Source organism: Calonectris borealis, chromosome W (assembly GCF_964195595.1).
Source record: "Calonectris borealis chromosome W, bCalBor7.hap1.2, whole genome shotgun sequence".
Taxonomy (NCBI): domain Eukaryota; kingdom Metazoa; phylum Chordata; class Aves; order Procellariiformes; family Procellariidae; genus Calonectris; species Calonectris borealis.
In genome coordinates, this window is record NC_134351.1 from 15,164,440 (window position 1) to 15,191,896 (window position 27,457).

General features: G+C 46.3%; 1 protein-coding gene across 1 annotated transcript in view; it reads right to left on the reverse strand.

The window, feature by feature from the left end:
• The window catches only part of LOC142074876 (very long chain fatty acid elongase 7-like), a 40,030-nt gene extending 13,453 nt beyond the window's left edge, over positions 1 to 26,577 (reverse strand). The window contains exon 1 of the mRNA XM_075135799.1: positions 26,545 to 26,577. The gene's annotated coding sequence lies outside the window, so the exon portion shown is untranslated. The remainder of the gene's footprint in view (positions 1 to 26,544) is intronic.
• Positions 26,578 to 27,457: the final 880 nt, after the last annotated feature.

Here is a 27,457-nt window from a genome sequence, read left to right on the forward strand (position 1 = left end):
GTATACAACACTACTACTTTACTTTCAAAGCGCTTTACAATTCTACTTATTTTCTTAACTTAATTAGCTACCTAGTTTTCCTTTGTAAGCCCATTTCTATGAACAATTGTTTGCATTAATGTTAGGTTTTCAGAATTTGTTTGTTTGTTTGTTAACTACCTACAAGTAGGGTTAATGGCAGCATGGAAGGTATTTTGTCTTATCCTGTTACACTTACTTCACACACAAATTCATACGTACTGGGGCAAAAAAATACGACTGAGGCACCTTTTTTTTTTTAAATAGAAGAGTAAAAAACCCCTACATACCCACACACAAGATAAACAACTAGCTTGTGCTTCAGCAAAACACAAACCATTTTTGAAAGATTGCTTTTTCACAGTACAACCATGTTGTTAAGAAGTAACCTGAAAACGCTTTGACCATAATCAAAACTGCCAAACATTATGGAAGATTGTAAGTCTACAGAACTTATCCTCTAAATGTGAGATTGGAAATATTTGGCCTGAAGGGACAAAGACTTGGGGGCAGAGAAGGCCATTTGTTAAATACACAGCTTTAGTTCTTCATGCTGTAAACTCATCTGCACATTAAGCATTTGTATAGCCACAGTTCAGTCAGGAAAATATACATTTAGTCTACATACTTGCTAAGGTACTTACAGAATCAGCACATCAGCACTTTTATTTCCAATGTTCCACTTTCCGCTTGTAACAAAATTTAAAAATGCAACTAAAATGCACTAGCAGTAGGGAATTTTCTTTTTAAAATACAGTGTCTAGATTGTAGCAAACTCTCTCAAAATTAGGGAAGTCACACCAGCAGACTAATTTTCAAAATTAGGTTATTTTAAATGACATATTGGAAGTGATTTACATAAATTTGAAAAAAATGCAGTCATATAAGTTCAGTCTGCCCAGCTTGAAAAGTTCTAAAGAACATAGAGGCAGTCCTCTGAAGCACACGCATTCAGGAAACAAGCACTGAAATCACCTCAAAAACATATGCAAGGTACTCAGCTCTTAGAAAGAAATGAGCACTATTTTTCTTTTTTTTTTTCCTTTTTATTTAAAAATGTCAATGGAAGTAATACTGTACACCTAGGTTCAAGCCAGCTGTACTAATATAATTTCTGAAGGCACCTTTAAACAAATGTGTCTTCATCATTATAAAAATAGGGGGTATAAGTGAGGCAAATGATGGAAAGGGCTGTGTCAAAAGAGCAAAGTAATTTGCTGGCTGGCCTCTGGTCCCCTGCGGCTCGGCAGACAGCTGAAAGAGCCCACTAACTGCAGCTGAGTTAAAGCATACGGCTTAGCAGAACCAATTTTAGTCAGACCATTACCTTTACTGGAGAGGCAAGAGTAGATAAGATCGTTTATACCAGCCAAAAACGCCACAAATACTACAGCAAACCATAAGAGAATGCCTCACGATGACAAGTAGTAGGTAATAAGTTGTTGGAAGTGCTCAAGTTCCATTAGTACACAAAACTATTAGTGATTCTTGTAATGGGAATTACTGGTATGCCTCAAACATTCCTTATTTTTAAATGAGAACAAGAAGTTTCTCACATTCCTTTGCTTAACCCACATGAAAGATATTTGCCATTCTTGATGCTCATTTATTCCTCCTATATAGTTTTTAAATATTAAAACAGATATCAAGATTTGCTTTTAAATAGTAATTTTACAACAAACATTTTATGTTGATGGCTACTAAACAAAACAAGCAAACAAAAAAAACTTGACATAAAACCAAGCAAAATGAAACAATCTAACATAAGCTTTGTCACTCCAGAAAACAAATTCTAAAACTCAGTGGGAACTTAAAACACGTTAAGAAACTGCATTAGAGAGCAAAGCTAATTATTAGAAAGACGGACAAGCTACTTTTACAGGGACCTCTTAGCAAAAGACAGGAGAATATGACAATACAGTACAAACTTCAGTGGGATAATTTCCACTCAAGGCAGATGCCAAAAGCAAAGGTTCTGGAGCATCACCCCCTGGGCCCAGCAGGCAAGTATCAACGGTGGACCCTCCATCCCACAGAGCCCACAGCAAGATGGGGAGAGCCTGCAGAAAGCATTGACCCACTCAGGTCTGATTTCAAAATGATAGCTTAAGAAATGACAGTAATACTGGCTTACATATTCAAGCACAATTATGAAACTTTAATGTTTCAGAATCACTTAGTATACTATTGTTAATTCTGCTCTTGAAGTTCAGAAGGTAATTAAATCAGGACGTTTCACAGATGGTATCTTTAGCTTTACCTGGAAAATACCAGCTCTGCCCTTCCTGTTTCCCAAGGCTGTGTGCTTACATAATTGCAGTTATTTTAACTACATTACTCCCTTATGCCACATGGCAAACATACAAACTGCCTATTACACTAGATTGATTACTCACCCATATTCTGCAACAAAGTTTTAAACTGTAGCTGGGCGTCACCTGTTGTTACAGATTTCCCTGAGAGGAGTTTCCATCACCTTCCCCATCCTTTATGCTTTCTCTCAACCACACAACCTGTTTTTGGAAAGATTTGTCTCACAGGCAAGTTGGCTACATCCTGCTTAGCATTAGGTGGCCTTTTCTTTTTGTTAATATTGCTTGTAAACACTGTTCCTGTGTGGTGGGTTGACCCTGGCTGGACGCCAGGTGCCCACCAAGCCGCTCTATCACTCCCCCTCCTCAGCTGGACAGGGGAGAAAAAAACGACAAAAGGTTCATGGGTCGAGATAAGGACAGGGAGAGGTCACTCACCAATTACCATCACAGGCAAAACAGACTCGACTTGGGGAAATTAGTTTAACTTGCCAATCAAAAGTCAGAGTAGGGTAATGAGAAATAAAAACAGATCTTAAAACACCTTCCCCCCATCCCTCCCTTCTTCCAGGCTCAACTTCACTCCCCAAATCTCTACCTCCTCCCCCCCGAGCAGCACAGGGGGATGGGGAATGGGAGTTGCGGTCAGATCATCATATGTTGTCTCTGCTGCTCCTTCCTCCTCAGGGGGAGGACTCCTCACACTCTTCCCCTGCTCCAGCGTGGGGTCCCACCCACGGGAGACAGTCCTCCACGAACTTCTCCAACATGGGTCCTTCCCACAGGCTGCAGTTCTTCACGAACTGCTCCAGCATGGGTCCTTTCCAAGGGGTGCAGTCCTTCAGGAACAGACTGCTCCAGGGTGGGTCCCCCACAGGGTCACAAGTCCTGCCAGCAAACCTGCTCCAGCGTGGGCTTCTCTCTCCACAGGGCCACAGGTCCTGCCAGGAGCCTGCTCCAGCATGGGGTCTCCACGGGGTCACAGCCTCTTTCAGGCACATCCACCTTCTCTGGCGTGGGGTCCTCCATGGGCTGCAGGTGGATGTCTGCTCCACCGTGGACCTCCATGGGCTGCAGGGGGACAGCCTGCCTCACCATGGTCTTCACCACGGGCTGCAGGGGAATCTCTGCTCCGGCGCCTGGAGCACCTCCTCCCCCTCCTTCTTCACTGACCTTGGTGTCTGCAGAGTTGTTTCTCTCACATATTCTCACTCCTCTCTTCCGGCTGCTGTTGCGCAGCAGTTTTTTCCGCCTTCTTAAATATGTTATCACAGAGGCGCTACCACCATCGCTGATTGGCTCAGCCTTGGCCAGTGGCGGGTCCATCTTGGAGCCGGCTGGCATTGGCTCTATCGGACATGGGGGAAGTTTCTGGCATCTTCTCACAGAAGCCACCCCTGCAGCCCCCCTGCTACCAAAACCTTGCCATGCAAACCCAATACATCCTGTTAGATGACAGTTCTGCCCAAGTGAGTGACAGAAGGCAGGCAAGGCAACTCTACGCAACAGAGGTATTTGGAGAAATTTCCAAGTTTTGAGAGATGTGTAAGTCGTTACCTCGATTAAATTTCAAACTTTGTCTTTGAAGTCAGTCCATTTTAAAACACAAATCCTAACTTAGAGTGCATCAACAATCTCTGCATGTACATTTTAGAGTAGACATTCAGGAGGGAATAGCAAATTTCAAAGGAAATATAAATTCCTTTTTTTAAAAAGTAGACATCCTAAAAACAGAAATATGTTTAGAAACTATATTAGAACTTCTACTTGTAAAATTCCCCATTAGCAGCATTCAATAAGATATCTAATACTCACCCTGTGTACTCACCCTTACTGAATTATTTACACGGTACTTCTTTATTTAATGCTTTGCTTTTTAAACTAGCATCAAATCTGTCATTTACCTACATGAATGAAGTAGCCTGGAAGCAGCAGAACTAGTGAAAACACGTTTCTCTTCAATCACACTTCAGATGATTGGTTTTCTGCCAGACTAACGGATTTCCCATTCTGATGCTGCATAAAGACCAATTTGTATTTTCTTCCACACCTGCCTATAAACTGTTAAAAGAACTGATGCTGCAGACTTCACAGCAAGGCTGAACATTAGCAACAGGCACAGAAAGGCTCCTTCCTATGGGAACTGTTTCAGGTTCTTCACAGGCCACAGGTACAGCCCCGTTTTGTGCCCAGCTCCCTGCCAGAATCATATGGCCATTCTCCTGGTCCGCACACACCAATCCAACCACCACCAACTGCTGAACGAGGACGCCCTGGCGCACAGTCCCATGGCATCTCTGCCGATGGGTCTGGTCCTCAGGCAGCTGCAGGATAAGCCACAACAGCTCACTGACCCAACTGAAAGCTTAATCTTTTGGGAAAAGGTTATTTTTCAGTCCGTTCAGTGGGTGCACCTGAAAGAGCTCATGCAAGGGAAACAGTGAGACATGAACTGGATTGCCACAGGCAGGGAGAAAGGTGGGAGTAGCAGCCCTGTCATAGATCCCTTTAAGTTGATGGTGAAATCATGTAGGGAGGACATGGGATCATCATGTCCAGTCCTGCATAGTCATAGACAATCATGTACTAGATCCATAGTCAAGAAGTTCACACACTGCACCTCAGCAAGTCATCACTCTGTCCATCAAAAGCCACAAGGGACACTCCACAACACAAGAACCAAAGCCACAAAAATTACATTGTGCTACAATAAGGCAGAAAAAGATCTGACATCACCAATATCTTAAATATCTTAAATGCATCAGCTGGGGTTGCAGTGGTGCATGTGAAAGTGATCCTAGGGACTAATGTCCCACATCACATAGAAAGGCACATCAAGTTCAAACAGTCCCTGCAATCATAGCCTGGAAGGAAGTTGCTTTACAAGTCTGAACCACCCAGTTATCAGTTTAACTCAAGTATGAGAAAGACTCTGGGCAGGCCTCTGAAAGGATTCTCAGTTTCACTTGGGAAGTGAACACCATGGACATCAGTGTATCTTCCCCAGTTTTATCTTCCCATATTCCCAATGTTTCATAGAAAGGCAAAAACATAAACAGGGGGAAAAGCTCCTAGAATTTTAACTTGCTATCAGTGCTCCCCTGCCTTTACCAAAAACTCTTTACTTGAGCATTTGCATGTCAACCATCCTGCAGTCAACTAGTCTCACCTGTCTACTCCTCTGCTGTGGTGAGTGGCTCCTGCACCCAGCTTATGACAGAAGCTCTTCTCGTTGGTCCCCCAGTGCATGACTTGCACTTGGCTCCCTTAAGTTTCATTCCAGCTCGGTGACACCAGTCACAAAATCACCTAGTCCTGCCTACATGGTGAGCCCTGTGGCACATATCGCATGACAACTTCCACCTAGAAGTCAAAATAAGGTTCACCTATGATGTAAATATTTTTATTAATGCAACCTCATTTCCATTAGATAATGATACATCATTACCCTTATCAGAAACCTTTGGCAAAGTATTCATTTAGTATTTGGGCCATATCCGACTCAGGTTAATCTCCTCCTTACCAAAAGGGCTTAACAGCTCCTCCTTTTTCCTCCTTGCTTATTATGTAACCAGAAAACTTTCTGCAGCATTTTAATTTTTCTTTCAAGACCAGATCAGCTAAGCTTTGGATCACTTTAAACAGGCTTTCACCAAACAAGAACCAGGGGCTAGACAGCAGTAACACAATCTAGTATTTTCAGCTGCACAACACAAGCATGCTAACTCATACACCCAGTGCTCCCCATTCATTCCTCTACAAGTCAACATCTTCGTAACATGCCAAGCTTTTACCCATTCTGTTTTTCTTTTCTCTACAATAGGGACAGTTCTGATAAATATACATAAGAATTATTTACAGCTGTGGTATTTCTAAAGTGCATACACATTGTTAGTAACTAAGCAAACCAGAACATAAAACTCTGTACTGATCTAGAGGGGTAAGGAGCGGTATTTACCTACACTGCAAATATAGCATGGTCTGGTTTTTTTTTAACCTGCATAGGAAATATATTATTTTCAAGAAAATTTATAGGTAAGCTCTAAAAAGGTAGGGGGAGGGCAAGTGCTAACTAAATACTTTCAATTAAAGGGACCAAAGATGTCTGATGACATCAAAAGTTTGCATTTTAAAAGACTAAGAATGAATAGGCTTTGTGGATGCATCCACAAAATAGGATTAATGACATTTAATTTCTTCTCATTATGGTGATGAAGATTGCTTGCTTTGAGTACACACCATAGTTATTTGAATGCTTTAGTAAGACTCCTTCCAGCTTTCTACCAGACACCTCTTTTAGGGCGAAGCATATGGAACGCAGATAAGAGCATCCTCATATCAGTTCTCAATACTTTCTTAAAACACCCTGACAAAGGGCAGGCCACAAGCAAAACAGACTCAGCTAACGTTGCCAAAATTTGTGTTCAGTCTAAAGCTCTCCCTCCTCCTCCTCTGTGATACCATTACCCAAAGTCTGTATCATTCTTGAAACTCCAGGTAGGATGGCTTAGAATTGACTCTGGTTATGAGTACTATTGCTTGTATCTACCTGCCTGATTAAAGCTACTCATGTGAAAATATGAAAAGGGACATGAGCGAGACCATCCCCTTCCTTCAGCTGCAAGCAAAGCCACTGGGTTGGCTGTGTCATATCATCTATCCTCATCAACAGTTAACAAGAGAACCGCATATGAGAATCTCATACATCCGATTAATTACAATAGAAGCAGTTTGCTACCAAGAACTGGTAAAGAATTTAGTTTGTGTTTACCCATCACTTGATGTAAATTGTCATTAGTCACTGGGGGGGGGGCACTCTGTGGAAGCTACACAAAGAGAGAGATGCAGAACTAGACTTCAGCTTCCAGAGGAGACTCCTTAAAACAAATGGGAACAAGACGTGTTACACAGGTAATATCTTGCTAATCTAGCTAACACCAATGGAAAAATAGCAGACAAGCCTTCTTATTTCCAAAGACATCTTATAACCAAGTAATCAATGGCAATGTACCTGTAGCTATTCAGCACTGGAGAAAAATAAATACAGAAAAATCAGACCATAAATTTCCACCTGCGGTAGACAAAGAGGGGGAGACGGTGCTGTCTTTTGTAACATGAAAATACAGCAGAAAGGAGTTTCATAGGAAAGGGAGACAAAAAAAAAATAGTTATCTTAAAAACACAATATTCACCTTACGAAAGAAGAGGTGAGCAAGTAAAGTGAAAAATATTCATCAATACCAAAGGAAGAAGTATTTTTCTACAGTCACATCTTGCCTATAGCGTACACTCAGCTACTGTCACTGCAGATGCCATGGTGCAAAGTCAATGTCATTTTATGGAACTTTTATTGCACCAGCTGTAATCTTGCTGGGTTCAGAATATTATTAAGTAGTAACACTGATAACACTGGTATGGAGTTTCAAAGTATTATTTTGTTCACTCTTTAATGCAGCAATTTACAAAAGCTGAACTGCTCCCACATCACTCTCTTATGCTGACGTAGGCTAATTTCCTTTACTATTGTTTCCCACCGCCTTGCGCTTGCTCAACCTACTCACCCTCTAGGTCCTAGGCTGATATGCTAGGCAGCAAAATAATGCATTCCTTCTGCTCCGATTTTGCTTGCGTTGCGTTAGGCAGGCATAAATTTTAAAGGCAGCTGACCTAGAACTGACACCCTCCCTTTCCTCCCCCCCTTTTTTTTTTAAGCTACCATGCAGAATAGCGGACATGCTGTTGAGCACTGTAAACATCAGCAACTGCATCCTCCCTAAGAGGCTCTTTCAAAAGAAAGCTGGAACCAGCTGTGTCGGCACCTTCTGCAACGACCCACACAGCGCAACCGTGAACTTTGGGAAGTGTGACGCAGGCAGCAAGAGGCGATGGCAGAGCTTTAGGGTGACAAGAGCCATTTTAAAGGAAATCTGTGCTAAGCATGTTTTTAAACTAAAGTATCAGAACACTCCCCCTACCCAAGGAAGTGTGCTGACAGTATCATAAAAAAAGCTGCTGCTCCCAAGTTCAGTCTTAGCACATCAACTACTGTTGTGAATGTGCTTTTTGGAGTGCTCCAGGAAGCTACTACACTGCCACATCCTAAATCTTTCCAGTCCAGAGGTGATAATTTGTAGACTTGCTGTTGGAGGTCCTGTCGTGGTTTAACCCCAGCCAGCAAAAAATAAACTCCACACAGCCGCTCGATCACCCCCCCACTCCGGTGGGATGGGGGAGAGAATCGGGAGGGCACAAGTAGGAAAGCTCCCGGGTTGAGATAAAAACAGTTTAATAATTGAAATAAAACTAAGTAGAACAGTAATAATAACAATGAGAATAACAACAATAACAGAATACACAAAACACGCAATACACAACACAACCGCTCACCGACCGCCGACCCCGTGTCACGAATGGGGGGCGAGCCCCCCCACACACCTGTTTTTTATACTGAGCATGATGTCACATGGTATAGAATACCCCATTGGCCAGCTGGGTCCACCACCCCGGCTGTGCTCCCCACTCCTGCTGCAAGCATCACCCAGCAACAGCCAAAGCATCAATGGGCCATCAATGCTCCTTTCACACCGAACCCAAAACACAGCACACCCCCCAAGCTACTGGGAAGAAAGTTAACCCTGTCCCAGCTGGAACCAGGACAATATCCACCCCTTATTCTATACCATCTACATCATGCCCAGGTCTCACATTTTCCCATACATTCCAATTAGTCACCGCTCCTTTTTCCTGCCTTTTGATATATACACACACAGAGATATCATTCCCTTAGTCCATGGGCCATCCCTCTAAAACGTCCGGTGAGTTCATTTAGTCCATGACTTCGGGTTCCACCTGTCATAACAGTCTTGCAGGGCAGGAGAGATGGTGTGTGGTGTCGGGCTCTTGCATGCGGAGGCCAGTTCTGGGCGCTCGTCCGGTTCTATCATTGTTGCACCTTGCTCAGTTTCATCGGAGTTCATCCTACATTAATCTGGGTGATTCTTAATATAATACTGTTAATATGGCATATGGTAACCATAAAAGTGATGACATACAGTACTATGTAATAACTAACATCATACAATTCAGTTCATTGGCTATTTTCACCCAAAATTAAATCCCCCTGAGGTACACACCGGACCTCCCCATCCTTTCTCATCACCCACCAAGTGCACCCAGGTCCCTGAGCAAAAGCAATCCCACGGATGGGTTTTCCCTTGCCAGAGGCAGGAGTAACCCAGACCGTCTTCCCCAGCATATTTCTTATGTGCACGACAGGGACTTTATCCCCCTCTACAGTACGTAAGGGTTTGGATTGGGCAGGGCCAGCTCGAGTGACAGATCCCCTAGTGTTGACTAACCAGGTGGCCTTTGCTAAATGTGTGTCCCAATGCTTGAATGTCCCACCGCCCATTGCCCTCAGTGTTGTCTTTAACAGCCCGTTCTATCGTTCAATTTTTCCGGAGGCTGGTGCATGATAGGGGATGTGATAGACCCACTCAATGCCATGCTCTTTGGCCCAGGTGTCTATGAGGGTGTTTCAGAAGTGAGTCCCGTTGTCTGACTCAATTCTTTCTGGGGTGCCATGTCGCCATAGGACTTGCTTTTCAAGGCCCAGGATGGTGTTCCGGGCAGTGGCATGGGGCACAGGATATGTTTCCAGCCATCCTGTGGTTAGTTCTACCATGGTGAGCACATAGCGCTTGCCCTGTCGGGTTCGCGGGAGCATGATATAATCAATCTGCCAAGCCTCCCCATATTTGTATATCAACCATCGTCCTCCATACCAAAGAGGCTTTACTCGCTTGGCTTGCTTGATTGCAGCGCATGTTTCACATTCATGGACAACCTGTGCAATCGCATCCATGGTCAAGTCCACCCCTCGATCACGAGCCCATCTATATGTTGCATCTCTTCCTTGGTGGCCTGAAGTGTCATGGGCCCACCGAGCTATAAATAATTCACCTTTATGCTGCCAGTCCAGATCTACCTGAGCTACTTCAATCTTTGCAGCCTGATCCACCTGCTGGTTGTTTTGGTGTTCTTCAGTGGCCCGTCTCTTGGGTACGTGAGCATCTACATGACGTACTTTTACAGTCAGGTTCTCTACCCGGGCAGCAATATCTTGCCACAATGCGGCAGCCCAGATGGGTTTACCTCTGCGCTGCCAGTTGTTCTGCTTCCACTGCTGCAACCACCCCCACAGGGCATTTGTCACCATCTATGAGTCATTATAGAGATAAAGTACTGGCCATTTTTCTCTTTCGGCAATGTCCAAGGCCAGCTGGATGGCTTTTACCTCTGCAAACTGGCTCTATTCACCTTCTCCTTCAGCAGTTTCTGCAACTTGGCGTATAGGACTCCATACAGCAGCCTTCCATCTCCGATGTTTTCCCACAAGGCGACAGGACCCATCAGTGAACAGGGCATATTGCTTCTCGCTTTCTGGTAGTTTGTTATACAGTGGGGCCTCTTCAGCACGTGTCACTTCCTCCTCTGGGGATATTCCAAAATCTTTGCCTTCTGGCCAGTTCGTGATCACCTCCAAGATTCCTGGGCGACTGGGGTTTCCTATTTGGGCCCGTTGTGTGATCAGTGTGACCCACTTACTCCACGTAGCATCGGTTGCATGATGTGTAGAGGGGACCCTCCCTTTGAACATCCAGCCCAGCACCGGCAGTCGGCGTGCCAGGAGGAGCTGTGCTTCAGTACCAACCACTTCCGAAGCAGCTCGAATCCCTTCATATGCTGCCAATATCTCCTTCTCAGTTGGAGTGTACCGGGCCTCGGATCCTCTGTATCCCCGACTACAGAACCCTAAGGGTCGACCTCGAGTCTCCCCTGGTGCTTTCTGCCAGAGGCTCCAGGTAGGGCCATTCTCCCCGGCTGTGGTGTAGAGCACATTCTTTACATCTTGTCCTGCCCAGACTGGCCCAAGGGCTACTGCATGAACTATCTCCTGTTTAATTTGTTCAAAGGCTTGTTGTTGCTCAGGGCCCCATTTGAAGTCGTTCTTCTTCCTGGTCACGTGATAGAGAGGCCTTACGATCTGACTGTAATGTGGAATATGCATTCTCCAAAAGCCCACAGCGCCTAAGAAAGCTTGTGTTTCCTTTTTGCTAGTTGGTGGGGACATGGCTGTTATTTTGTTGATCACATCCATTGGGATCTGACGACGTCCATCTTGCCATTTTATTCCTAAAAACTGGATCTCCTGTGCAGGTCCCTTGACCTTACTTCGTTTTATTGCAAAGCCGGCCTTCAGAAGGATTTGGACTATTCTCTCCCCTTTCTTGAAAACTTCCTCTGCTGTGTTGCCCCACACGATGATGTCATCAATGTATTGCAGGTGTTCGGGAGCCTCACCCTGTTCCAGTGCGGTGTGGATCAGTCCATGGCAAATGGTAGGGCTGTGTTTCCACCCCTGGGGCAGTCGGTTCCAGGTGTACTGGACACCCCTCCAAGTGAAAGCAAACTGTGGCCTGCACTCTGCCGCCAAAGGGACTGAGAAGAATGCATTAGCAATATCAATGGTGGCGTACCACTTGGCTGCCTTTGACTCCAGTTCGTATTGAAGTTCCAGCATGTCCGGCACGGCAGCACTCAGTGGCGGTGTGACTTCGTTCAGGCCACGGTAGTCTACTGTTAGTCTCCACTCTCCATTGGACTTTCGCACTGGCCATATGGGACTGTTGAAGGGTGAGCGAGTCTTGCTGATCACTCCTTGGCTCTCCAGTCGACGAATCAGCTCATGGATGGGGATCAGGGAGTCTCGGTTGGTGCGGTATTGTCGCCGGTGCACTGTTGTGGTAGCAATCGGCACCTGTTGTTCTTGGACCTTCAACAACCCCACAACAGAAGGATCCTCCGAGAGACCAGGCAAGGTGGACAGCTGTTTAATTTCCTCCGTCTCCAGGGCAGCTATACCAAAAGCCCACCGGTACCCTTTTGGGTCCTTAAAATACCCTCTCCTGAGGTAGTCTATGCCAAGGATGCACGGAGCCTCTGGGCCAGTCACAATGGGGTGCTTCTGCCACTCATTCCCGGTTTAGGCTCACTTCGGCCTCCAATACAGTTAACTCTTGGGATCCCCCTGTCACTCCAGAAATACAGATGGGTTCTGCCCCTTTATAGCTTGATGGCATCAGGGTACACTGTGCACTGGTGTCTACGAGAGCCTTATATTCTTGTGGATCTGATGTGCCAGGCCATCGAATCCACACAGTCCAGTAAACCCGGTTGTCCCTCTCCTCCACCTGGCTGGAGGCAGGGCCCCTCTAGTCCTGGTCATCATATTCGCTATCCACTTCTTGTAAGTATGAGTCAGAAGTCCCTTTGTTAAGGTCGGAAGTGGAATCAGCCCTTCTACTCTCTCTGGGGAACTCACTGGAGACTGGAGCAGCAGTTTTCCTGGAAGAACCCCCTTTTGTGGTTGTTTTCCCTTGCAACTCATGTACCCGTGCCTGTAGGGCTGAGATAGGTTTTCCATCCCACTTCCTCATGTCCTCTCCGTGGTCACGCAGGTAAAACCACAGGGTGCCCCGGGGTGTGTACCCACGATGTCTCCTCTCTTGAGCAGAGGGACACTTGCTCCTAATGGCTGAGACACTGGCCCGTGCAGGTGGGGAGCAGGACATATCCTCTTTGAGTTGCTGGACCTCCTGAGACAGTTTCTCCACAGCAGAGACACAGGCCCGTAGGGAGGAAGAGAGACTTTCTTCATATTGCCGGAGTTGGCCAGCCAGTTCATCCACTGATTGCTCCTCTCCATCTCTCCAGGTCATTATTGCCAATGAGTTTGCATGTGACGCTGGTAACAAATCTCCCAGGCAAAACATCATTAATCACGGCAGAGCACAACAGACTACAAAACCCAACTCCAATTTTTAACAGGTACAGTAAAAACAAGAGCATGGTGCAGAACAAATTAATATGTTACCAGATATAAATTCCTTAATATGCTCTAAATAATCTGTCGTTATCTCAACCCTTCGGGCCCCACGTTGGGCGCCAAAAAGGACTGTCGTGGTTTAACCCCAGCCAGCAAAAAATAAACTCCACGCAGCCGCTCGATCACCCCCCCACTCCTCCGGTGGGATGGGGGAGAGAATCGGGAGGGCACAAGTAGGAAAGCTCCCGGGTTGAGATAAAAACAGTTTAATAATTGAAATAAAACGAAGTAGAACAGTAATAATAACAATGAGAATAACAACAATAACAGAATACACAAAACACGCAATGCACAACGCAACTGCTCACCGACCGCCGACCGCGTGTCACGAACGGGGGGCGAGCCCCCCCCCCCCCCACCTGGTTTTTATACTGAGCATGATGTCACATGGTATAGAATACCCCATTGGCCAGCTGGGTCCACCACCCCGGCTGTGCTCCCCCCTCCCGGTGCAAGCATCACCCAGCAACAGCCAAAGCATCAATGGGCCATCAACGCTCCTTTCACACCGAACCCAAAACACAGCACACCCCCCAAGCTACTGGGAAGGAAGTTAACCCTGTCCCAGCTGGAACCAGGACAGGTCCCAAATCACTGAGGGATATGCAATGAGATATAAAGGCCTTGGGGTTTTATTTTGTTTAAATCAACATTCTTCAGCATGATGAAAGGTCTAGTTAATCACTACAAAACATACTCACGAGTATTCGTGTCAGGCAACCCACGAAGGTACATTATACCGTTGTTTGGAGACTCAGGCCTCTCAGACAGAACAACTAAACAGAGCAATAGGAACATGAATAGACCTCTAATTTTTCCTGACAGTCCTGTTTTTCTCCTGCATCCCAAAGAAGATCTCCACTTAGAAAAGAGAAATAATTAATTTATACTTGACCAGAGTTACCACAGAAGTGAAATACAGTTTCAGAAATTGAGGTGAGGTGGAAATGCTTTATGAAAAAGCCAGATGTTTCCCAGTAAGTGCCCGTTGTACTCTGTACTCAAGGGAGGAATCACAGAGTGGTGGAGAACAGATGGCAAAGAGACATCTGAACGTTAGGGACAGCTGGAGGAAGTGACCAAGAGACATCTGAACATTAGGGACAGTTGGAGGAAGTGACCCTGCAGACTCATCCTGTAGTCAAAGCCACTATCAAGGTTGCATTGTGCTTATACTTTGAGTCCAGGGATGAATACAGGGGAATTAGTATATTATAAAACCCCATTTGATTCTGTTTGAAATTTGAGTAAGCTTTTGGGTACCACTCAAGCCGTCTTGGATGCTGTTTGCACTACTCCATGGTTGAAAACTTTCCACAGCACCTTTCCCTTTTGAGGTGACTGCACCCCTTGGAGGGTGATCCAGTTTCACAGAGGTTGTGCACATGGTATGAACACAAGAAAGGGAGCACCTTTGCTTTGACTCAGTAATAATGGCAGTTACAGAAACGCTCTTTTCCACTTGCTGTGCAGGTAGCCTTCAAAGGACTATAGAGGTGTTGGACTTCCAAAGGGTTCCCGTGAAAGCCCTGGGGGCCAGGACTCAACAAACAGTATAGAACAGGGACATTCATAGCTGCCTGCAAGCATTAGAGAGGGGAAACATCCAGTCAAGGTGACTCAGAGCAGTTGAAGGCCTATGGAGACAAAAGAAAAAGGTTGCTCCAAGGGCAAAGCAATGCTGTGCGGGACAATATTCAGATGACAACCTAACCTCAAAAACTTACGCAAAAATAAAACTCTCCATGATCTAAAAACATTAACTGGCTTGATTAGCAAAAGTATCTTACAACATTTTTTTAAACTAGATCTTGTTATAAAAATTCAACTTTACAAGGATACAGGTTCTTTGTTCAATTTCTGAGCAATCAACATGCAGTAGTTTGCATACCAAAATGCAAAGTAGAGCCTGATATTATGGGCAAAATATATTAATGACATGACACAGCTGTGAAAGTTTACTTCTGCTCCAGATCTAGTTAGGTAGACATTAGTTCCTTTGCTAACAGGAATTTTAAAGTCTTCAGTATTTTGCACTTTCAGGAAGCTCAAGAACAGTGTATAAAGCAGCATTATGCAGGCTGTGACTTTGTAACATTAGAGCTTTTTTAAAATAGCTTAAAACACTGAATGATAACTTCACAGAAGAACAGAATGAAACACACAACATTAATGAACAGGTTTAATCACAGGTATGTTGTAAGGATTTTCCATCTTCTATCAGTATTTTCCACTACTACAGTAGAATGTAGTTTTTACCATCTTTCCAAGCATTCAGAGACTACCCAGGACCACAAGACATCGCTGCAGTTTAAAATAGATCAGCTCAGCCAGACAGTGTGTAAGGATGAACCAGCTACATCCGGCCTGTCCTGGTTTCGGCTGGGACAGAGTTAATCTTCTTCCTAGTAGCTGGTATAGTGCTGTGTTTTGGATTTAGCCTGAGAATAATGTGATAACACACTGATGTTTTAGTTGTTGCTAAGTACCCTGCTGGTCAAGGACTTTTCAGCTTCCCATGCTCGGCCAGGTGCACAAGAAGCTGGGAGGGAGCATAGCCAGGACAGCTAACCCAAACTGGCCAAAGGGGTATTCCATACCATATGACGTCATGCTCAGTATATAAAGCTGGGGGAAGAAGAAGGAAGGGGAGGACGTTCGGAGTGATGTCATTTGTCTTCCCAAGTAACCGTTACGCGTGATGGAGCCCTGCTTTCCTGGAGATGGCTGAACACCTGCCTGCTGACGGGAAGTAGTGAACGAATTCCTTGTTTTGCTTTGCTTGCATGCGCGGCTTTTGCTTTCCCTATTAAACTGTCTTTATCTCAACCCACGAGTTTTCTCACTTTTACTCTTCCGATTCTCTCCCCCATCCCATTGTGGGGGGAGTGAGTGAGCAGCTGTGTGGTGCTTAGTTGCTGTCTGGGGTTAAACCATGACACGGCCATGTCAAGTGCACTTACTTTTTTTCCTCTTTTCCATCCTGAAAGATTGCCAAATACAAATAGCTCTAAAAAATTTATCCCATCAATAAAGTGCATTAGGCAGTGGATGTGCCACATCAGAATAACACAGGAGACAATAATACTTCCAGTGCAGAACCTTGGCAAGCAGCAGAGTACTCAGCCTAATACTAACATTCCTGTGAAACACCAGTATATAAGAAACAGACAAGTGTCTAATAGTTTACTCAGCATGCGACAGCAGCAAAGGAGAGGAAAACTGGACTGTCTCCAGTACAAAGAAAGATTAGGCTTATATATAACTATGCATTTAAGTTATCAAAAAAAGTCTGAGAGTGCATTTTTCACGTACATGTTTCAGTGCTTTGCAGAAGAGGTCAGTGCGTTTGGTTCACTCTCCATATGGAGCACTCAGTCACCAGAGAAAAAGGGGCACCTTTTCCATCAGGTAGTACAGCAAAGCTGTGAACAAAACCAAAGTGTTGGGTGACAGTTCAATATTCCAGTTACTATGCAAAACTACCAGGCCACACACTGCTGTCTGAACCTAAAGCAACACTGCAGCCCTCATCACCCAAGCAGGTTTCTAAGCATAGTGGTTTGTCTTTGTCTCCACTCTTTCTCTTCTACCTCACCTCAAGATGATTTTATTGTTCACATACAAATCAAGGAATCATAGAATGGTTTGGGTTGGAAGGGACCTTAAAGATCATCTAGTTCCAACCCCCCTGCCATGGGCAGGGACACCTTCCACTAGATCAGGTTGCTCAAAGCCCCATCCAACCTGGCCTTGAACACTTCCAGGGAGGGGGCATCCACAACTTCTCTGGGCAACCTGTTCCAGTGTCTCACCACGCTCACAGTAAAGAATTTCTTCCTAATATCTAATCTAAATCTGCCCTCTTTCAGTTTTAAACTGTTAACCCTTGTCCTATCACTACACTACCTGATAAAGAGTCCCTCCCCATCTTTCCTGTAGGCCCCCTTTAAGTACTGGAAGGCTGCTATAAGGTCTCCCCGGAGCCTTCTCTTCTCTAGGCTAAACAACCCCAACTGTCTCAGCCTGTCCTCATAGGGGAGGTGCTCCAGCCCTCTGATCATCTTCGTGGCCCTCCTCTGGACCAGCTTGAGCAGGTCCGTGTCTTTCTTATGCTGGGGGCCCCAGAGCTGAACACAGTACTCCAGGTGGGGTCTCACCAGAGCAGAGTAGAGGGGCAGAATCACCTCCCTCGACCTGCTAGCCACACTTCTGATGCAGCCCAGGATACGGTTGGCCTTCTGGGCTGCGAGCGCACATTGCTGGCTCATGTCCAGCTTTTCATCCACCAGTACCTCCAAGTCCTTCTCGGCAGGGCTGCTCTTAATCCACTCATCGCCCAGAGCCTGTATCCATGTTTGGGATTGCCCCGACCCAGGTGCAGGACCTTGCATTTGGCCTTGTTGAACCTCATGAGGTTCACACAGGCCCACCTCTCTAGCCTGTCAAGGTCCCTCTAGAGTATCCCCATCCCCCCCTTCCCTCTAGAGTATCAACCACACCACTCAGCTTGGTGTCATCCGCAAACTTGCTGAGGGTGCACTCAATCCCACTGTCCATGTCCCTGACAAAGATGTTAAATAATACTGGTCCCAATACGGACCCCCGAGGGACACCACTCGTCACTGGTCTACACCCAGACATTGAGCCGTTGACCACAACTCTTTGAGTGCGACCATCCAGCCAATTCCTTATCCACCAAGTGGTCACCCATTTAATCCATGTCTCTCCATTTTAGAAACAAGGATGTTGTGTGGGACAGCATCAAATGCTTTGCACAAGTCCAGGTAGATGATATCAATCACTCTTCCCTTATCCACCAATGCTGTAACCCCATCGTAGAAGGCCACCAATTTGTCAGGCATGATATGCCCTTCGTGAAGCCATGTTGGCTGTCACCAATCACCTCTCTGTTTTCCATGTGCCTTAGCATAGATTCCAGAAGGATCTGTTCCATGATCTTCCCAGGCACAGAGGTGAGACTGACCGGCCTGTAGTTCCCCAGGTCTTCCTTTTTTTCCCTTTTTAAAAATGGGGGTTATGTTTCCCCTTTTCCAGTCAGTGGGAACTTCACCAGACTGCCACAACTTCTCAAATACAATGGATAGTGGCTTAGCAACTCCATCCGTCAGTTCCTTCAGGACCCTCGGATGCATCTCATCAGGTCCCATGGATTTGTGCATATTCAGGTTCCTTAAATGGTCTCAAACTTGATCTTCTCCTATGGTGGGTGGTACTTCATTCTCCCAGTCCCTGCCTTTGGATTCTGTGAGTTGGGTGGCATGGCTATAGCACTTGCCGGTGAAGACCAAGGCAAAAAAGTTGTTGAATACCTCAGCCTTCTACATGTCAGTTGTAGCCAGGTCTCCCATTTTGCAGTGAGTGTGGGTGAATTTGCTTTCACCCACACTCGCTGTCTTCCATACACATTACATAGCTGGAGGTTCATCCAACTGAATATATCCAAAAAGTATGATGTTTTCCCACTGACTGGAATGGAGGACTGGACCTCTTCCCACTGCTGTTGTCTCAACAGATGAGTCAAGGTCATATAATTTCACCATCTGTAAAAGCAGCTCCCTTCCTTATCACAAAAGTCTGTCTAGATTCAATTAAGTTTTGTCCAGTGCTCCGGCACCTTGGATGAAGGCAACCGATGGCATGCAAGCCCACTTCACAAGGATATGTATAAAGTATTGTCCTGGTTCCGGCTGGGACAGAGTTAATTTTCTTCCTAGTAGCTGGTATAGTGCTGTGTTTTGGATTTAGCCTGAGAATAATGTGATAACACACTGATGTTTTAGTTGTTGCTAAGTACCCTGCTGGTCAAGGACTTTTCAGCTTCCCATGCTCGGCCAGGTGCACAAGAAGCTGGGAGGGAGCATAGCCAGGACAGCTAACCCAAACTGGCCAAAGGGGTATTCCATACCATATGACGTCATGCTCAGTATATAAAGCTGGGGGAAGAAGAAGGAAGGGGAGGACGTTCGGAGTGATGGCGTTTGTCTTCCCAAGTAACTGTTACATGTGACGGAGCCCTGCTTTCCTGGAGATGGCTGAACACCTGCCTGTCGATGGGAAGTAGTGAATGAATTCCTTGTTTTGCTTTGCTTGCATGCGGGGCTTTTGCTTTCCCTATTAAACTGTCTTTATCTCAACCCACGAGTTTTCTCACTTTTACCCTTCCAATTCTCTCCCCCATCCCACCGGGGGGGGGAGTGAGCGAGCAGCTGTGTGGTGCTTAGTTGCTGGCTGGGATTAAACCATGACAAGTCTCTACAGGATAAAAGCAAGAACACCAAATTGCACAATTTCCACAGCTCCAGAGGCAATTTTCCATCCCATACCTTTAAACGTAGGTCAAATGGGGTATCTAAGCTGTTTAGTTTTAAAATACAGCAGCAGCCTCATTTCAACAGATTGGGAAGAGCTCCAGATCAAACCAGAACTCAGCGTTGTCCAGTCCATGTTCAGGAAACTTTTTTCTGCAACTTTCAGATAAACTCCCCTAACTGATCAATGGACCACTTCAGTTTATGAGAAGCAGTTTCAGGATAATCTGAACTTCAGCTGGGGGATTTCTCACCCCATAACATTTCAAACACTCATTAAAGGACTTGTTGAAGGGAGGTACAGAAAGCTCTAACAGCTTCTGTTTTGCACTCCCTCCTCCCAACCTTCTCCCTTCTCCAAAATCTAAGAGCCATGTTCATGGTTAGAAGTTAAAATTTCATTAGCCTCTTGGCTTTTGTACGCAGTGTCTTCTACACATCTGTCACAAGAGACAAGGGTGGACAGGGCACTTCCAAAGTGCATTACAATAATTTCATTAAGCTTGTCAGACCCATTCTGTACATTTAAAAGTCTCAAAAATGAATCTTTTATTTCAGTATTGAAAAGACAAGCCACAAAACTCTGACTACAAAAGTGATTAAAGAATGTATTTAATCCAGATATTTCCAACAGTGCATCTAAGCAAATAAAAAAAGGATTGTAGTGGATGTTATAAATGCAAACACTGTAAAATACATTAAAGTATTCAATTGCAATTGCAATATACCTGAATTTAAGTAATTAATACAATTAAACATACACAGGCAGCACGTAGGAATTCATAAAGCTGCTACAAGCAGCTTCTCTTGAGTATAGCCTGCTCGAGCAGAGCAAGTCTGACTGTTTACAGGGTAAGTTTGCAATTATAAGAGCGCTTTTAATGGTACCAGTGTCATTTTAATCAACCTCTCTCCCCATTACTCATACCTGCTCCCACATCACCCTTGACTTGTACTGGAACAACTGTTATTCTGGCTGCATAATAAAACGGATTAGGAAACAGATCCGAGGTGCGGGAGACAGTCCCACAGAAAAGGAAAGGGTATTTTTAACCCAGACCAGTTCCTCAGTGCACTTCAGCACTGGACTTCACCAAGGGTTATACCAGCATAAAAGAAAGGTGACACAAGGGCAAAAGCACTCAGGATAAAAGAAATTCTGGTGAAACTACATCAGCCAAAGTTGGTATCATGAGGGGAGTGGAGATAAGAGTCAGCCTTCACTGCTTTTATTGTGATGAGTAACACAGCCCTGACACAGTTAAGAGGGGCAATCTGAATACCATTGCTCCCAGCAAATAAGATGATTCATAGAGTTTATTTATTGACACACAAATTTGTCCTCCTTGTGACACCTGTGCCACTCTGCAGGTGGAACCCAGAGCTTGCTTTGGGATGGATAGGCTTTACAAGTAGTTTTTAAGAGATTTGTGTGGTAGCTCAGGATTCAAAGTTAAAAATGCTACTGAAATTCAGTTCCTCGGATTCTCATCTGGTACCAAGATAACAACCAAGACACTTTTACACCTGTGCTGCTCTAAACTGTGTATTCTTCTCACATTACTCAATTTCTGAACTACTTATAGGTCTTTTCTAGTCAACATCTTCAGTGATAAAACATTTTGTGTGACCATCATAAGCAGACAGAACATAAATAGCAAAATACATGCAGAAAAAAATAATTAAAAAAAAAAAATCAAGACATACATCAACAGACACACATGGAAAGCATTTTACTGCATGATTTTAGAAAAAAAAAAAAAAAAGACAAAAAAAACCCCAAACAAACAAGCCACACACACACCATTCAACATTTCCAGTTCAATGGTCAGCATTAAACACTGAAACCAAAGACAGGTAAAAAAAAGAGACATCCGAGTTGCTCTGGTGTCTCTCATCAGAGTAAACTTACATATTTAATTTCAGCTGAAATAATTTCTATTACTTTTTGGATTTCAACTAAGTATCAGAAGGATAGAAAAATTTGCAACTTTTCAAAACTTCTTTTAAATTGAACACGTGACAACAGGCTACAGAAAATAAAACTGTACTGCATGACCCTCTGGCTTTCATTTTCTTGCCTTTAAAAAAAAAAATGTAAAAAAGTACAATCAGGCTTACAAAATGAATTCTTTATTTTGTTAATGTTATGTTTTTGTTCTAATAATCTGATATTTTCAAGTAGTAAAAGATTTACTTTTCACCATTTAGGCTGCATTTGCCCCCTGTAGATGCAGCACTGAGCCTGGATACTGGAGGGAGGCCCTTGGGCAAGCACATGGGACCTGCTTGCTAGCACTGTACAACAATGCAGAGTAACTACCCCGCTTTTAAATAACATTTAAAGTAATTTTAAGTGAGCAGAAAGCTCCTAAAATTAAAACTAAAACAACCGTGAAACTTTTGTGACATACTTTAAATCTTTTTTATGGCAACAATTATTCTTAGTGTTTGAATAGCCTCTGTTTGAGTTTCCCAGTACTTAGCTCCCATCCCTTTCTGCCTCAGGGGTGGCTTCCAAGCACAGAACAGCTTCCTCCTAAATACTCAGAAAGGCCTACCAGAACTGCTGTTTGAAGCATCCATAAATTGCAATAGAGAAAAATGTAATCAAATCTGTCAGTTTTCAAACTTGGGCAACGGGGAAACCAATGAAAAACTGCACCTGCATGTGTGTGTCACCTGCTGTGACTTCAGGAAAGAAAACCAGAACAGTGAAAAGCTGCTGTGAGGGACAGAGTAATAGTGGGAGGAATGGAGTATTTCTTCCTTTTCAGCTACCTAGGATTTGGGGAATCGCTTAAAGCTTCAGACATCCACTAGTCTGAAATCAGTATTAAAGTTGGGCTATAAAATCATAGAATCATACAGGTTGGAAAAGACCTCCAAGATCATCGTGTCCAACCATCAACCCAACACACCATGTCCACTAAACCATGTCCCTTAGGGCCTCATCTACACGTCTTTTAAATACCTCCAGGGATGGTGACTCAACCACTTCCCTGGGCAGCCTGTTCCAAGGCCTGACCACTCTTTCAGTAAAGAAATTTCTCCTAATGTCCAATCTAAACCTCCCTTGGTGCAACTTGAGGCCATTTTCTCTCGTCCTATCGCTAGTTACTTGGGAGAAGAGACCAACACCCACCTCGCTACAACCTCCCTTCAGGTAGTTGTAGAGCGCGATGAGGTCTCCCCTCAGCCTCCTCTTCTCCAGGCTAAACAACCCCAGTTCCCTCAGCCGCTCCTCATAAGGCTTGTGCTCCAGGCCCTTCACCAGCTTCGTTGCCCTCCTCTGGACACGCTCCAGCACCTCCATGTCCTTCTTGTAGTGAGGGGCCCAAAACGGAACACAGTATTCGAGGTGCGGCCTCACCAGTGCCGAGTACAGGGGCACGATCACCTCCCTACTCCTGCTGGCCACACTATTCCTGATACAGGCCAGGATGCCATTGGCCTTCTTGGCCACCTGAGCACACTGCCGGCTCATGTTCAGTCGGCTGTCAACCAGCACCCCCAGGTCCTTTTCCTCTGGGCAGCTTTCCAGCCACTCTTCCCCAAGCCTGTAGCATTGCATGGGGTTGTTGTGGCCCAAGTGCAGGACCCGGCACTTGGCCTTGTTGAATCTCATACAATTGGCCTCGGCCCATCGATCCAGCCTGTCCAGGTCCCTCTGCAGAGCCTTCCTACCCTCGAGCAGATCAACACTCCCGCCCAACTTGGTGTCATCTGCAAACTTACTGAGGGAGCACTCGATCCCCTCGTCCAGATCGTTGATAAAGATATTGAACAGGACCGGCCCCAAAACTGAGCCATGGGGAACACCGCTCGTGACCGGCCGCCAACTGGATTTAACTCCATTCACCACAACTCTCTGGGCTCGGCTGTCCAGCCAGTTTTTTACCCAGCGAAGAGTGTACCTGTCTAGGCCGTGAGCCGCCAGATTCTCCAGGAGAATGCTGTGGGAGACAGTGTCAAAGGCTTTACTGAAGTCCAGGTAGACCACATCCACAGCCTTTCCCTCATCCACGAGGCAGGTCACCTGGTCATAGAAGGAGATCAGGTTGGTCAAGCAGGACCTGCCTTCCATGAACCCGTGCTGGCTGGGCCTGATCCCCTGGTTGTCCCGCACATGGCTCGTGAGCACCCTCAAAACCAACCGCTCCATGATCTTCCCCGGCACCAAGGTCAGGCTGACCGGCCTGTAGTTCCCCATGATTTTTATAAAATCATGCTGTGCCACTGAAGATGACACCACCCTATCTATTCATCCTTGCCTATGTGCCATAGCTCTACTATCCATAGTTTACAAATTGTCCTTAATCCACTTCAGACAAAGCAAGTCAGATTAGTTTAACCCACAGTTGGGAGCTAAACTATCTCATTTCAGCTGGGGCAGACCAGGGAGCTTGCACCAGCCTTCACCAGGAGAATTACAGGGCAGCAGCCTCCGACAGCAATACTGGGGCAGAGAGGTGTCAGGGAGGGAGAGATGCCACCTGAAGTCTGCAAAACTAGATCCAGAATACGACAAACAAACATGATTTCAACAAACAGCTATCAAAGGTCCAGGAAGGGATCCCGGCTCCCTTCCACTTCCTGCACCTGAACACAGCACAGAGGTGACATCCTCCCACTTCCCTCACTGCACACGCCTCCCGTGCCTGTCCCTCCTCACCCCTCTACAAGGTAGAAAAAAAAAAAGTTTCCCGTTTTTTTGCAGCAGAGTGAAACAAAGCCAGGAAGGGTACAGCATGGCAAGGGGAGCACACTCAGCAAAGGCCATCAAGTTGTGTCACGTCAGGATACAGAAATGTACCTGATTAGTTCTTTTACTGGTATGTAATTAGTTGATAGGTATTTCATGGTATTCAGTGAGCTTCATAACTAGTCAAATTCTATTTGGCATGTATTATTTGACTAATGCCATGGCATCTTTCCCAACACATTCCATGAATATTGCTTCCTGTACCATAACCTGCCTCACTCTACTGGTAAATAAATACTATTTAACAGAAAGTTGATTGACACATTATAATGAAATACCATAAAGCTGCATTATTCCCCGCACTTGCAACAAAGGTGCTGCCTAGGAAGACTTTAAGCTTACGTTTGGCTAGGGTTTCATATCCTAGATCTTTGTACTTTTTCTTCAAGCAAACATGTAAGTACAAGCGCACCCATTCCTCAGTGAAGCATTTTCAGGGTATGTCCACACTGCCTAATGCCGTGTCGATAAACAACAATGCTACCTTTACCCAAGGCAGCCCGAATGCTTCCCAGACAGCACCCCAGATGCTGAGCAGCAGAGTAAGTCAGGCAGCGTGCAGTTCCCAGGCTGCTCCCAACAACCAGAAAAACTTGTTCAAACTTCTCCCACATGGCAACGTTCAGTACAGACCTACACGCGGGTCTAGGAAGGACTGAGTTACAATAGAGTAAGGAAGAGGGTATCCATACACAGCTATAAGGTTTCTGATTTGTCTGAACAGCTTTAGTTAACTTATCTTGATTTCCTACACAAGCAAGCAAAGAAATCAGTAAGAGTTGGTCTGCAGCCTCACTACACCTTTTCAAGCATCACCCAATTCTATCCTAGCAGCAGTGAGGCCCAAAACCCAACCAAAGTATCAACATACTTACAATGTATTTACAAATTAAGTAGCAACGTACTTACAACGCTCAAACAACACATGCAACATCCATGGTTGCAAAGGGCAAGTCCAAGAGATTGGCCCAATGCAGCCTCGTGAGCCACATGCTCTGGCACGCACCTGCTTCCTCAGCTCACGGTCTCGCTGCTCCTGCTGCCAGTCCTTGGGGACAGACCCACCATGCGCAGCAGCAGAGGAGACCTGTCTCCGAGGAGGAGGAAGGCAGCAAGCCAGACAACTGCCCCACTTTCAACTTGCTAGACAACACCTGACTAGACATCATCCCTCCAGCCCTACATTTTAATATCATCATCTTAACCACATGGGCCACACCTCTCCCCTGGCTGCCTCCAACCTTTGCCCCTGCAGAGAAAGAGGCCTTCATCTTTTGACATCTGGGACCACTCTTCTCTCTGGGGTGCAGGTAGGGGAAAAGACATTTTTCAAGAATAAAATCCCTGATGCAGCCTCCTGTGCAAGGCAGAGGCCATCCCCATGCCTCATCCTTGGTGTGACTTGTTCTTCAAGACAGGAAGATGAGCTCAGTGCATGTGGGGCATAGCCAGAGGGCTTAGAGGGACAGGCAGTGTGGGGAACAGTCAGAGGGTTTAAGGGGATAGACACCGCGGGGTGTGGGGGCCAGGCACTGCAAGGTGTGAGGTGCAGCCAAGGGGTCTGGGGGAATAGGCACTGTGGGGTGCAGACAGAGGGTTTGGGGGTGAAGGCACAGCAAGTCACTGACAGGGTTTTGGGGAGACATGGATCACAGGGTGCAGCCAGAGTTTGGGGGAAAGACACAGTGGGGCACAAACAGGGGTTTGGGAGACAGATGTGGGCACAGCCAGGGGTTTGGGGAGACAGGGACTGCGAGGCTCAGCCAGAGGGTTTGGGGGGAAGGCACAGCGGGGTGCAGCCGGGGACAGGGACCAGGGATGCGGGTGCAGCCTGAGGATAGAGGCACAGCCAGGAATTTGCCAGAGAGGCATAGGGGATGCAGGCACAACCAGGGAATTTGGGGGGTAACTGGGCAGGAGGCAACCCGGGGCCCAGCCCACCCAGCCCTGCGCGCACAAGCGCGGGAGGGACCTCACACAGGGACAGCGGAGGCCGGAGGGACACGCACCCGCCTCGCCCCTCCCCGACACCACCCCGGACCCCGCGCCCGCCACGCCACGCCACGCAGCCGAAAAGGCTAGCGGGCGGCAGGAAGGGAGGGAGGGAGGCGGCGGGACCCGGTGCCCTCCCGCACCCTAAAGTTTCCCACTCTCGCCGAGACCACTCACGCGGCAGCAGCACGACCCTACCCGTCCCCACAGACGCCGGGTAGCAACTGCGCGGCGGGGCAGGGTGGGGTGGGGCGGGGCGGCCCGCGGGAGGGCGCGCAGGCGGGGGCGGCCCGGCCCGGCCCGGCCCGGCCCGACCAGCCCCCGCCGCCGCGGCACCGCCCTCCGCCGCGCTCACACCCACACTCGCGCCCAAGGCCACGCCGGTAGCACTGAGTCACCAGCCCCGCCGCTGCCTTTCCCGCCCCCTCCCGAGAGGCGGAGGGGAGTTTCGGGACATCTGCGTCCAGGGGCGGGCGAGCAGCCCGCGGCGGGAAGCCGTGCGCCCTCCGCGGCCCCGGGGGCTGCCCCTTCCCCAGCGGCCGGGCTCCCTGGGGGACCGGGCGGGGGGTCGAGGCTAAGAATAGGAAAAAGACAACTGATTTTCTCCCTCTTGCGATATCCACTGCTGCGGTGTTCAGCGGTTTCTCCAGACGCCCCTAGATCTCTCACTAGCGCTTTCTGCGAGCACGGAGAAGTCCGAATTGCAGTGCGGCTTCTTGATGCTGAGGGATCGGTGGCAACTAAGGGTCACTCAAGGCAACACTAGGGAAACGGAATAATTCCTTGTTTAAAAAAATAAAGCAAAACTGGTGAGCTTTAGTTTAGTACTTTAGGGCACACTCCCACCCCAAAAAGATTGCAGTACATATGTATGTTCCTCTCTTAGAAGCTATTTAGGATTAAGATAACGTTCCCCAATGACTCCCATCTAGAGAAGCAAGGGGCACAATGAAAGGTGATGGGGGATTCCTAGCGTGTAAATAGGTGCTCCATTTTAGTTTGTCACTTTAGTCCACAGAAAGCTATAAATTACAGCTTTTGAGATCGTTAGCATAGAGATGATAGCTTGAGTCAAAAGAAGAGGCAAAAA